We start from the raw sequence: 12702 nt of genomic DNA, 5'->3' as shown, positions 1-12702 counted from the left end.
AACGCGAAACGTCATGCTGACGCGAAGCGTCGCGATGTTGTTTTGTAACGCGAGAGGTGCGCAAAAGGAACGTTTACCAGTTCGCGTACCGGGTCGCGCCTCCGGATTGAGCTAACGGGAAGCTAACCGGTATGCGTACTGGGAGCGAAACAAAAAAAAATAAAAAAAAAATTGTATAAAAAACATGTAAAAAATATTTTTCTTTTTAAAGAATAATACATTGTAAAGGTTTTGATATTAGCTATTAAAAAACCAATGAAATTCACTGAAAAAACCATAGGTTATACACCATATATAGTTAGGAATTAGCATTTAAAAAACCTTATTTTACTCACACAAAACCAATGAAATTCCATATATAGTTAGTTGTACTAACTATATATCACGCACCCGCAATCCACTGCTGATGATGTCACATATTACATCATTCATGACATGGTCAGTGACATCACTGATGACATCACTGATGACATCTCAAATGACATCACTGATGACATCACTGATGACATCTCAAATGACATCACTGATGACATCACTGATGACATCTCAAATGACATTACTGATGACATCACTGATAAAATCATTCATGTGATAATACGATGAACCTCTTCAGACTCTAATATAACCTTAGATACACTCAGTGTAAACACAGACTCACAGATTGTCACTCATCCATGAAGTTACACACACACCTAGACAGTCATGCAAACAATCAATCACACCTCCATTTCCTTAACTATACAGTTAAACACACCTTACTTATTCAAACATATACTAAAACATATTTACTCACTTATACAATCCTGGATACAAGTTCACAATGATCCATACAGCCACTCACACATTCACTGGCTCTTATGCACAGTTATTTATATATGTCAACTCTCACATGTACTGTATTTTACATATGTACTTAATTTGACATGTAGCACTGAGATATCTATTCACTCACCAATACAGTCATGCACACAGTCAACCGCCCATACAGCTGTTTCCAACATGCACTTTTGAACCCATACATCTATGCACAGAGTCATACACTTCCCAGCCACCCACACACACACTCAGTCTCCCATACAAATGCTTGGGCAACCAATCAATAACCTATATAGTTACTCATATAGCTACTGATCAACACATGCAGCAGTTTACAGAACAACAGACATAATGATGCACAAATTAAGACAGTTTAGTCACTAACCCATGCACTCAGTGAGACACATTTAATCACTCACTCATACATTCAGTCATGCACCTACTAAATCCTTCGTCCAGACACTTATACATCGACTCATTCATAAATATGTAAGACATATTTTAACTTTACAGAAAAATACAGTCACTGGATGTTGTCATCAGTGATGTCATCAGTGATGTCATTTGAGATGTCATCAGTGATGTCATCAGTGATGTCATTTGAGATGTCATCAGTGATGTCATCAGTGATGTCACTGACCATGTCATGAATGATGTAATATGTGACATCATCAGCAGTGGATTGCGGGTGCGTGATATATAGTTAGTACAACTAACTATATATGGAATTTCATTGGTTTTGTGTGAGTAAAATAAGGTTTTTTAAATGCTAATTCCTAACTATATATGGTGTATAACCTATGGTTTTTTCAGTGAATATATATATATATATCTTGCTCCTGTGTTGTGCACCAAACTCCCAGCACTCACGAGCGGGTGCCCTTGAGCGGGTGGTGCCCCCGCCTCTATGACTGCTCCAAGTACTCCGTAGCAACTTACTACAAAAGACCAGCACTCACGGTAGCGAGCTTCAGTTTTTATTAAGCTCACGGCGTTCTGACGCGTTTCGGCATTCGCCTTCGTCGGTGTTAACATGGCGCCGCCGAAACGGCCGTTTTTTATGTTCAAACACTAACATTCATGGATACAGTAAAAGGACAACAATGTCCGAATGTGGGCGCCATCTTGGAGTGATATAATATCTCACCCCCATAATGGCGAAATATACAAAGTTCCATCAAACTCCTAAATGAGTTAACGATCCTCCAACATTCATCAACATATCAAATATATTAAGTATGTTGAATACATTACTTTCATAAAGCCCTGAATGGGCTACTGTCATTCCATACACAATATCCATGACTGTAAATAACCCTCGTGAAACTCCACATTCCCAAATTATCAAAACAGTTCATCCACAAAATACAGTTCATTTACAAATTACAGTTCATCTACCAATTGAATCAGTCTTATTAAAATAATTAGTTATCCCCTAAATGTACTGCCAATTCCTCATGAGAATTCAGACCTGCAGGTGTCTTGGTATTCAGATCGATGATATATCTGGACTCTAACCTTCTAAGAGTCGTCAATCTATCACCCCCCCTAGGGTTCTGTGGTACATGGTCTAAACAGAAATACGTCAAAAGATTTCTGTCCCCATTGTGCCGATCTTTAAAGTGGCGGGCCACTGGATATGTAAGGTCCCCATTATTGATGGCTCTGGCATGCTCTAAAACCCTGATTTTAGCAGGATGAATGGTACTCCCCACATATTTCAATCCACATGGGCACTGTAAGCAGTATACTGTGTACGGAGTAGTACAGGTCAAAAATTTGTTTATCGTTCTGGGTTTCCTCAATCCTGGTACCTGGAACGTAGAAACTTTCTTACTGCCAACACAGGCCTTGCACTTTTTACAGGGATGAAACCCCTTAAGGACATTCTCAAAAGCCTTTGTTTTTTTCTGTACATAGCTGTTTGTTACACTATCTCTGAGGGATCTTGCCTTGCGATAAGTAATAAGGGGTCTTTTCGGAATGTCTAGTCCGATTACTGGATCCATCTGTAGAAGTTTCCAGTGTCTGTTAAATATGTTTCTCAGTTTGGTGGCATCTTGTGAGAAGGTGGTGATCATTCTAAAATTATTAACTTTATCTTCCTCACCTCCTCTTTTGTTGCTCACCTTTAGGAGACTTTCTCTAGTAACAGTGTCTACTCTCCGTTTGGCACCCTCCAAGACCTGAGCGCTGTACCCTCGTTCTCGAAATCTGGCCATACTTTCAGCCGCATATTTCTCATAGTCAATGCTCCTAGTGTTGTTCCTCTTAATTCGGAGCAATTCTCCATAGGGGATGCTATTCTTTAGTCTTGGAGGGTGTCCACTGTGAGCATGCAAAATGGAATTTCCCGCAGTGGGTTTCCGATATAATTTTGTGCATATTTTATTATCGACAACTGTTACTACCAAATCTAAGAAATTCACAGATGATTCACTGATGTCAGCTGTGAATTCCAGATTGTACTCATTCTGGTTCAAAGCCCCTATATACTCCAGAGCACTCTCCTTTGTCCCTCTCCATATAACGAAGAGGTCGTCGATATACCTATGCCAGGTGACGATTTTCTCCGTCCATAGATCTTTATCTGCTGCCCAGGCCACCTGCTCCTCCCACCAGCCCACAAATAAATTAGCGTAGCTGGGGGCGAAGCAGGTTCCCATCGCAGTCCCCGACAGTTGTTTAAAGTATTGACTCTCAAATAAAAAGATGTTATTGTGTAAACAGAATTTTAAGAATTCCACCAACATTGCATTGTGCTCAGTATATTTTGCTTCTCTGTTTCTCAGAAAATATTGTACCGCCTTTACTCCTTGCTGATGTGATATGCAGGTGTATAGACTGGTAATATCCATAGATATCAATACATCTCCTTCTCTCCACACAACATCATTCAATTTGCCCAGAAAATCCTTGGTATCTTTTGTGTAAGATCTTAATTTCACCACAAAAGTAGACAAGAAGTGATCAATATATATAGAAACATGTTCGAGCAAACTACCTTGAGACGAGACAATGGGTCTCCCTGGGGGACACGTTGCATTTTTATGAACTTTCGGGAGATGGTAGAAACAGGGCGTGACAGGGCTAAGTTTTCTCAAATACAGATACTCCTCTGTCTCCAACATTCCCTTCTCATACCATTCCTTAAGCATCACATAACATTCCCCAATGCTGGTTGTATATACCTCCCTTTTCACTTTCATATATGAAGTCTCATTGTTCAATTGCCTCAAAGCTTCTTTATTGTATGCCTCAAGTGTCTGCACGACAACGTTTCCACCTTTGTCTGAAGGTTTTACAATTATCAAAGGATCATTATTCAAGCTAACCATCGCCTGATACTGTTCTCTAGTAAAGTTAGCATCCCTCGTCAGATGATTCTTAGTCTTAATCAGATCATTGTCATTTCCTCGCATCAGTGCCAAGTCTCTTATAACATTATCTACAAATGTATCGATAATATCATTAGGCATCTGTGGAACAAAAGTAGATACTGGCCTGAATGTGGTAGATGCGCTTTTTTGTTCGATTCCTGAGTGATCAGCCGATCCCTCTTGCGACTCCCACTCATTTCTCAGGTCCTCCAAAACCTGAATCGCTGGAAGATCTCGTTCCAGTAAAACATCCGTTCTATCCTCTGTTCCTTTTTTTGACAATCCAGTGTCTTTTTTCGGACGCAACTTAAAAAATTTATGCAGCTTTAGCTTTCTGGCAAACTTGAATAAATCTATCCGTGTCTGCGTGTATTCCAATTTCCTTTTAGGACAAAACGATAGTCCTAACTGCAGCACACTCTCTTCTGTCTTTGTCAACACACGCGGGGTCAAATTGATAATGGTCAAGTTGTCAGGAGTCATTCCACTTAACGTTTCCTGGTAAACTTCTTCTTGCTCCTGGTGAGCATTGGTGAGCCTATTCCGTTTGCTCCGGCGGCCCCCCCTCCTCGTTTTCCTGCACCTCTTTGTCCAGGTTCCGGGGGCTTCCCTCTCGTGTTGCTTTGCCATGACTGTCGGATGACTTGGAACTCGCTCTGAAAAGGCCCCGGTTTATCTCCCGAGCTGCCACCTGGTTGATTGTCCTCGTCAGAATGCTCTGGTGTAGTTACCTCAGATTCGGACGTCTCAGCTTGCTCAGTGGGCTTCTGCGCTGCCTTAGCTTGCAGCACCTTCCTTGGTGCATCATATTTCTTTGCGAACGTTAGGATTCTGCCCGCCGAATAATCCCGTTCATCCCTTTCGAACTTTTCTTGCTTGCGGGCTCGTATTTTGCCTTCGTATGTTTTAAGGCGCTTCTTCATGCCTTCCCTGAGGTTATCCTGTTTCTCCTTGTCCGCATCCTTTTCAATCTCCAATTTGAGTTCCTCAATGGCTTTCCGTACCTTCGCGTGATCACTCCAGGCAAAGTCAATCAGGATCCTTAGCATTCCTTCACACGAGTGCGCTGTATGTTCAGACCATTTTTGAAGGAGCAGTGGGTCGGGGTTCTCATAAGCCGGCACCGTGTATATTCTCAGGCCCCTTGGGACCCTCTTCACCTCTATATAATTTTGAAGTGAGGTGCCCTCCCACCATTTCCGGATTTCCCGTTCGTACAGTCTCTCCAATGTCACAAATTGGGTAGTCAGGGTTGTGGGTTTTTCAGTATTCTCCCGGGGCAGTACGCCCCCTTTTGGTGTAGGTTTCTTTTTAAATACTTCTAAGGCCGTTTCCTCGCGGTCCACGTCACAATACATTATGATTGTATATTCACACACCGGAACTCCACATACGTTGCAGGAGTTTCAGCCACCTCGCTCTGTCGGCATTTGGTTGTGTCGGTATCGTTATGCGACAATTCCTGTCCAGGATCAATGTCCACTCATACGACACGTTACCTCTGCACGGTGCACGGGAAAATTGTATCTTGCTCCTGTGTTGTGCACCAAACTCCCAGCACTCACGAGCGTGTGCCCTTGAGCGGGTGGTGCCCCCGCCTCTATGACTGCTCCAAGTACTCCGTAGCAACTTACTTATGAAAGTAATGTATTCAACATACTTAATATATTTGATATGTTGATGAATGTTGGAGGATCGTTAACTCATTTAGGAGTTTGATGGAACTTTGTATATTTCGCCATTATGGGGGTGAGATATTATATCACTCCAAGATGGCGCCCACATTCGGACATTGTTGTCCTTTTACTGTATCCATGAATGTTAGTGTTTGAACATAAAAAACGGCCGTTTCGGCGGCGCCATGTTAACACCGACGAAGGCGAATGCCGAAACGCGTCTGAACGCCGTGAGCTTAATAAAAACTGAAGCTCCCTACCGTGAGTGCTGGTCTTTTGTAGTAAGTTGCTACGGAGTACTTGGAGCAGTCATAGAGGCGGGGGCACCACCCGCTCAAGGGCACCCGCTCGTGAGTGCTGGGAGTTTGGTGCACAACACAGGAGCAAGATACAATTTTCCCGTGCACCGTGCAGAGGTAACGTGTCGTATGAGTGGACATTGATCCTGGACAGGAATTGTCGCATAACGATACCGACACGACCAAATGCCGACAGAGCGAGGTGGCTGAAACTCCTGCAACGTATGTGGAGTTCCGGTGTGTGAATATACAATCATAATGTATTGTGACGTGGACCGCGAGGAAACGGCCTTAGAAGTATTTAAAAAGAAACCTACACCAAAAGGGGGCGTACTGCCCCGGGAGAATACTGAAAAACCCACAACCCTGACTACCCAATTTGTGACATTGGAGAGACTGTACGAACGGGAAATCCGGAAATGGTGGGAGGGCACCTCACTTCAAAATTATATAGAGGTGAAGAGGGTCCCAAGGGGCCTGAGAATATACACGGTGCCGGCTTATGAGAACCCCGACCCACTGCTCCTTCAAAAATGGTCTGAACATACAGCGCACTCGTGTGAAGGAATGCTAAGGATCCTGATTGACTTTGCCTGGATCGATCACGCGAAGGTACGGAAAGCCATTGAGGAACTCGAATTGGAGATTGAAAAGGATGCGGACAAGGAGAAACAGGATAACCTCAGGGAAGGCATGAAGAAGCGCCTTAAAACATACGAAGGCAAAATACGAGCCCGCAAGCAAGAAAAGTTCGAAAGGGATGAACGGGATTATTCGGCGGGCAGAATCCTAACGTTCGCAAAGAAATATGATGCACCAAGGAAGGTGCTGCAAGCTAAGGCAGCGCAGAAGCCCACTGAGCAAGCTGAGACGTCCGAATCTGAGGTAACTACACCAGAGCATTCTGACGAGGACAATCAACCAGGTGGCAGCTCGGGAGATAAACCGGGGCCTTTTCAGAGCGAGTTCCAAGTCATCCGACAGTCATGGCAAAGCAACACGAGAGGGAAGCCCCCGGAACCTGGACAAAGAGGTGCAGGAAAACGAGGAGGGGGGGCCGCCGGAGCAAACGGAATAGGCTCACCAATGCTCACCAGGAGCAAGAAGAAGTTTACCAGGAAACGTTAAGTGGAATGACTCCTGACAACTTGACCATTATCAATTTGACCCCGCGTGTGTTGACAAAGACAGAAGAGAGTGTGCTGCAGTTAGGACTATCGTTTTGTCCTAAAAGGAAATTGGAATACACGCAGACACGGATAGATTTATTCAAGTTTGCCAGAAAGCTAAAGCTGCATAAATTTTTTACGTTGCGTCCGAAAAAAGACACTGGATTGTCAAAAAAAGGAACAGAGGATAGAACGGATGTTTTACTGGAACGAGATCTTCCAGCGATTCAGGTTTTGGAGGACCTGAGAAATGAGTGGGAGTCGCAAGAGGGATCGGCTGATCACTCAGGAATCGAACAAAAAAGCGCATCTACCACATTCAGGCCAGTATCTACTTTTGTTCCACAGATGCCTAATGATATTATCGATACATTTGTAGATAATGTTATAAGAGACTTGGCACTGATGCGAGGAAATGACAATGATCTGATTAAGACTAAGAATCATCTGACGAGGGATGCTAACTTTACTAGAGAACAGTATCAGGCGATGGTTAGCTTGAATAATGATCCTTTGATAATTGTAAAACCTTCAGACAAAGGTGGAAACGTTGTCGTGCAGACACTTGAGGCATACAATAAAGAAGCTTTGAGGCAATTGTACAATGAGACTTCATATATGAAAGTGAAAAGGGAGGTATATACAACCAGCATTGGGGAATGTTATGTGATGCTTAAGGAATGGTATGAGAAGGGAATGTTGGAGACAGAGGAGTATCTGTATTTGAGAAAACTTAGCCCTGTCACGCCCTGTTTCTACCATCTCCCGAAAGTTCATAAAAATGCAACGTGTCCCCCAGGGAGACCCATTGTCTCGTCTCAAGGTAGTTTGCTCGAACATGTTTCTATATATATTGATCACTTCTTGTCTACTTTTGTGGTGAAATTAAGATCTTACACAAAAGATACCAAGGATTTTCTGGGCAAATTGAATGATGTTGTGTGGAGAGAAGGAGATGTATTGATATCTATGGATATTACCAGTCTATACACCTGCATATCACATCAGCAAGGAGTAAAGGCGGTACAATATTTTCTGAGAAACAGAGAAGCAAAATATACTGAGCACAATGCAATGTTGGTGGAATTCTTAAAATTCTGTTTACACAATAACATCTTTTTATTTGAGAGTCAATACTTTAAACAACTGTCGGGGACTGCGATGGGAACCTGCTTCGCCCCCAGCTACGCTAATTTATTTGTGGGCTGGTGGGAGGAGCAGGTGGCCTGGGCAGCAGATAAAGATCTATGGACGGAGAAAATCGTCACCTGGCATAGGTATATCGACGACCTCTTCGTTATATGGAGAGGGACAAAGGAGAGTGCTCTGGAGTATATAGGGGCTTTGAACCAGAATGAGTACAATCTGGAATTCACAGCTGACATCAGTGAATCATCTGTGAATTTCTTAGATTTGGTAGTAACAGTTGTCGATAATAAAATATGCACGAAATTATATCGGAAACCCACTGCGGGAAATTCCATTTTGCATGCTCACAGTGGACACCCTCCAAGACTAAAGAATAGCATCCCCTATGGAGAATTGCTCCGAATTAAGAGGAACAACACTAGGAGCATTGACTATGAGAAATATGCGGCTGAAAGTATGGCCAGATTTCGAGAACGAGGGTACAGCGCTCAGGTCTTGGAGGGTGCCAAACGGAGAGTAGACACTGTTACTAGAGAAAGTCTCCTAAAGGTGAGCAACAAAAGAGGAGGTGAGGAAGATAAAGTTAATAATTTTAGAATGATCACCACCTTCTCACAAGATGCCACCAAACTGAGAAACATATTTAACAGACACTGGAAACTTCTACAGATGGATCCAGTAATCGGACTAGACATTCCGAAAAGACCCCTTATTACTTATCGCAAGGCAAGATCCCTCAGAGATAGTGTAACAAACAGCTATGTACAGAAAAAAACAAAGGCTTTTGAGAATGTCCTTAAGGGGTTTCATCCCTGTAAAAAGTGCAAGGCCTGTGTTGGCAGTAAGAAAGTTTCTACGTTCCAGGTACCAGGATTGAGGAAACCCAGAACGATAAACAAATTTTTGACCTGTACTACTCCGTACACAGTATACTGCTTACAGTGCCCATGTGGATTGAAATATGTAGGGAGTACCATTCATCCTGCTAAAATCAGGGTTTTAGAGCATGCCAGAGCCATAAATAATGGGGACCTTACATATCCAGTGGCCCGCCACTTTAAAGATCGGCACAATGGGGACAGAAATCTTTTGACGTATTTCTGTTTAGACCATGTACCACAGAACCCTAGGGGGGGTGATAGATTGACGACTCTTAGAAGGTTAGAGTCCAGATATATCATCGATCTGAATACCAAGACACCTGCAGGTCTGAATTCTCATGAGGAATTGGCAGTACATTTAGGGGATAACTAATTATTTTAATAAGACTGATTCAATTGGTAGATGAACTGTAATTTGTAAATGAACTGTATTTTGTGGATGAACTGTTTTGATAATTTGGGAATGTGGAGTTTCACGAGGGTTATTTACAGTCATGGATATTGTGTATGGAATGACAGTAGCCCATTCAGGGCTTTATGAAAGTAATGTATTCAACATACTTAATATATTTGATATGTTGATGAATGTTGGAGGATCGTTAACTCATTTAGGAGTTTGATGGAACTTTGTATATTTCGCCATTATGGGGGTGAGATATTATATCACTCCAAGATGGCGCCCACATTCGGACATTGTTGTCCTTTTACTGTATCCATGAATGTTAGTGTTTGAACATAAAAAACTGCCGTTTCGGCGGCGCCATGTTAACACCGACGAAGGCGAATGCCGAAACGCGTCTGAACGCCGTGAGCTTAATAAAAACTGAAGCTCGCTACCGTGAGTGCTGGTCTTTTGTAGTAAGTTGCTACGGAGTACTTGGAGCAGTCATATATATATATATATGCCTGCCTTCTTACCCTGAACAATATCTATGGAGAGTGATCAGCAAAATGGATACGTATAATGAAATGTTATTTTTGCTTGGATGATGCACTTTAAACCAACAAACAATGTAGAGCACTATGCTCAAAACTCTGTTTTCTCCACTGGCTGTGAATTGGTGTATATCCCTTTTAATTTTAAAGGTTGAAGTACTGACCATGTGATTATCACACTATATATGTCACTTCCTTCTTCTTGACATGACATGTGATCAAGCCTCGGCTGAGGCGAAACGCGTCATGGCGACTGGTGGGCGTTTAAATGCACAATAAAACTCACTGGAACGAGAATCACCGAGTTTGTGGCTTTTTTCGAACTTTCGTTAAGCAGCAGAAGCGGATGCCAAGCTGGTTTTCGAGACTTGTGGAAATATATATATATATATATATATATATATATATATATATATACTACTATTATAAAGAGAGAGCTGGAACCTTTGAGGCGGGTAAACTCAAGAAGTACAGCACCAATCACAACACCCAATACAGCATTGTAAAGGGGAGTTGCAGCAGATGGACATAGGCTATACAGGTGGCCGCCATATACATTAGAAACGTCAAAGAACCTATGGGGTAAAGTAGTCCCTTGTGGGTGTTGGCGTGGGCGTGTCGGGGCGTGGCCGTGGGCGTGTCAAACTACACACATTTTAATTTGTGGCCGTAACCGTTGTCAGAGTGGCGTGGGCGTGTCAAACTACACACTCAGAGGGCCGTGGGCGTGTCGGGGGCGTAGTCGTAGCCGTGTCAAAGTACACACATTATACTTTGTGGGCTTAAACGTTATCAGAGGGGTGTGGGCGTGTCAAAGTACACACTCAGAGGGGCGTACCGCAACAGCGTTTTCAGAGGGGGGTGCCACAAATTTTATAACAAAAAAAAAGGCAGCGTCATTCAGTAACGCGCCTTTCTATTCACAAGTTGTAATCACTTATTACACGTCCGTATAGAAGCCACAAGGTGCGCCGCATTCACGCACATTGCCATTCAGGCGGCGTTAATATATGTTGCAAAGCAACCTTGGTGGGCATAAGCGTTACCGATCTCAACCGGGGATAAAACACATTCACAATAAAAAGGGGCGCGGCTGATGCAAGCAATGTGCGCGCACATTCACGCTCCACCTTGCACTTCTCATGACGACACATTACTCATATATAGTGCGCCGAAACTTTGTGTGGCAATAACTTTGTGGGCGTCAGCTTACTCACAGGGGGATGCGCTACAATTACGATAAAAAAGGGGCGCGGCTTTTGCCGAAGCGGTTCGGATCACTTTTCAAACGTACCTCTACAAAGAAGCTGCGTCGCATTGACTGATCCTTCACATACAAACACCAATTCTTGAATAAATAAATTCACGTTCACTCACTTACTTTCGTTACATTTGGGACAAGTGGCTGCATGAAGAAAAATAATAAAGAGGCGCAGAAGCGCAACATTCACTGACCGCGACATTCACGCTCCCACGGCTCCAGCGGGAAATAAAGGCAGCCTGTTCACTATTTAGTTGGACTCCGGGGCTCACACGGGGCCTCAAAACTGCGCTCGCAACCACGGGATCACGCTGTGCACTCTCAAACTACACACCTTAACGACAAAGACAACGCGCGCGCTGAGACTCAAACCAGCCCTCACAAGCACAGAATCACGCCGGAAAACACTTACACCTGAGGACGCACACACAAACAAAAAGATGCGAATACGGCCCAGCTAACAAGCCACATATGTCAAACACAACGCGTGCGCTGGGACTCAAAGCACCCCTCGCAAGCACACAATCACGCCGGCCAATAATTAAACCTGAGGACGCACACACAAACAAAAAGCTGAAAATACGCCCCATATACCAAGCCACATTTTAAAGACCATGATAACAACACTGCATGCAGAACATGGAAAAAATAAACGGTACAAAAAAAAGACAAATTGAAGGGGCACTGTCACATTAACGTCTAACTCAACGCGCTTGCAAATTAGATAAGCAACACACTACACAACACAGAAAATAGCACAATTTTAAAGCTGAGGACGCACATAGAACAAAGGACATGCAAATGCGGGACAGCTAAACAGGCACATATAAAAAAACGGTTTCAAACAGTGCATGCACAAGCGGACAAAGCCCTTAAAGAAACATTAGTACATCATCCTTAGCCTATAGGAAGATGTCAAACAGCACGTGCAACATAAAAATGTAAATACACGCATTACCCCAACAATAACAATTACAGAACACTTAACGTCAGACGCAGTATTTTCACATTTTTTACTTAAAGTGTACTGCAAGGAAAATAAAAAAATGGTGAAGAGGAAGACACAACTTTCAAGGACAACATATAAAACACGGGCACAGAGGAATAAGCGCATACGCAAAACACAGGAAACACA

Source organism: Lissotriton helveticus, chromosome 2_1 (genome assembly GCF_964261635.1).
Source record: "Lissotriton helveticus chromosome 2_1, aLisHel1.1, whole genome shotgun sequence".
NCBI classification, from domain to species: domain Eukaryota; kingdom Metazoa; phylum Chordata; class Amphibia; order Caudata; family Salamandridae; genus Lissotriton; species Lissotriton helveticus.
The sequence above is the reverse complement of the archived record's forward strand: the minus strand, read 5'-3'. Positions refer to the sequence as shown.